Here is a 2,389-nt window from a genome sequence, read left to right as displayed (position 1 = left end):
AAGAAACCGGGTTTCGATACCCGTGGTGGGCAAAGCACAGATAGCCCTTGTGTAGCTTTGTGCATAATTAAAAACAAACGTTCTATCCAAAAAGTAATAAATAAATCGGAGTTGAAAGATGAAAGAGTTCAGACTTTCAAAAAAACGTTTGGTTAACATAATAATGAAATATCAATCGCATTCTTGAAAAATAGTTTCGAATTATAGAGTTTTACTGTAGTATTTTAAAATGTATATTTACCCCACTCCAAAAAAAAATAAAAAATAGCGCTTCGATTGCAAGGTCGCAGATCTACATACACTCGTACAGCATGAGTCACACAGTACGTTTTCTACACACTTGTCTGACGCCTATATTTCAATATTGAATTTAATTTTGCTGGGTTTAAAGTCCTTTATCTGTAGGATCACCTCTTGAATATTTCAATCTCCCCAACAGATAAATAAACTGTTTACCAGATGTTTCTACAACAGATAAATACTGTTTACCAGATGTTTCTGAAACAGTCGAAAACATTGTGTATCAGAATATGTTGTTTCCAGAACGGAAGAAATGTTGTTAATAAAATGTTTCTAAAACTTGATGGGTTTGTGTTTCAAGGAATTGAGGAGCAAAGTTTTGTTAGATGTGGTTCCAAAAATTAATTGGTTAGCGCTCATGAGATATATCTAAAACAAAAAGAAATGTTAACGCATTGTCTCTGGAAGTGGGTAGATTGAAATGTTCAAGAGGAGATCCCTTGGAACTGAGGGGATTGAAATATTCAAGAGGTGATCCCTTGGAACTGAATGTTTCTACAACAGATAAACTGTGTACTAGACGTTTCTACAACAGATAAACTGTGTACCAGTTGTTTCTACAACAGATAAATAAACTGTTTACCAGATGTTTCAACAACAGATAAATAAACTGTTTACCAGATGTTTCAACAACAGATAAGTAAGCTGTTTACCAGATGTTTCAACAAGAGATAAATAAACTGATTACCAGATGTTTCAACAAGAGAGAAATAAACTGTGTACCAGTTGTTTCTACAACAGATAAATTGTGTACCAGTTGTTTCTACAACAGATAAACTGTGTACCAGTTGTTTTAACAACAGATAAATAAACTATGTACCAGATGTTTCAACAACAGATAAATAAACTGTGTACCAGTTGTTTCTACAACAGATAAACTGTTTACCATATGTTCTTACAACAGATAAATAAACTGTTTACCAGATGTTTCAACTGGTACACAGTTTATCTGTTGTAGAAACATCTAGTACACAGTTTATCTGTTATAGAAACATCTGGTACACAGTTTATTTATCTGTTGTAAGAACATATGGTAAACAGTTTATCTGTTGTAGAAACAACTGGTACACAGTTTATCTGTTGTAGAAACATCTAGTACACAGTTTATCTGTTGTAGAAACATCTAGTACACAGTTTATCTGTTGTAGAAACAACTGGTACACAGTTTATCTGTTGTAGAAACATCTGGTACACAGTTTATCTGTTGTAGAAACAACTGGTAAACAGTTTATCTGTTGTAGAAACATCTGGTACACAGTTTATCTGTTGTAGAAACATCTGGTAAACAGTTTATCTGTTGTAGAAACATCTAGTACACAGTTTATCTGTTGTTGAAACATTTGGTAAACAGTTTATCTGTTGTAGAAACATCTAGTACACAGTTTATCGTTCTAAGGACGATAAAGTGATTATTCCAGTTTATATGACTGTTTGGCTATGTTTATGTGTATGTGTCTGTTTATACCACTTTAGATTACTGTTTGGGTCTGTTTAGGTGCATGTCTGTTTATACCAGTTTAGATGACTGTTTGGCTATGCTTATGTGCCTGTGTCTATTTATGCCAGTTCAGATAGCTATTTGGGTATGTTTAGGTGCTTGTGTCTGTTTATGGCAGTTCGGATAGCGGTTTGGGTATATTTAGGTGTTTGTTTATGTCAGCTCAGAATGTTATTTAGGTACCTGTGTCTGTTTATGCCAGTTCAGAAGGTTGTTTGGGTATGTTTAGGCACCTGTGTCTGTTTATGCCAGTTCAGAAGGTTCTTTGGGTAGGTTTAGGTACCTGTGTCTGTTTATGCCAGTTCAGAAGGTTGTTTCGGTATGTTTAGGTACCTGTGTCTATTTATGCCAGTTCAGATAGCTATTTGGGTATGTTTAGGTGCTTGTGTCTGTTTATGGCAGTTCGGATAGCGGTTTGGGTATATTTAGGTGTTTGTTTATGTCAGCTCAGAATGTTGTTTAGGTACCTGTGTCTGTTTATGCCAGTTCAGAAGGTTGTTTGGGTATGTTTAGGCACCTGTGTCTGTTTATGCCAGTTCAGAAGGTTCTTTGGGTAGGTTTAGGTACCTGTGTCTGTTTATGCCAGTTCAG

This window comes from Limulus polyphemus, unplaced genomic scaffold (genome assembly GCF_000517525.1).
Source record: "Limulus polyphemus unplaced genomic scaffold, Limulus_polyphemus-2.1.2 Scaffold8691, whole genome shotgun sequence".
NCBI classification, from domain to species: Eukaryota; Metazoa; Arthropoda; class Merostomata; order Xiphosura; family Limulidae; genus Limulus; species Limulus polyphemus.
This window is presented reverse-complemented; position numbering follows the sequence as displayed.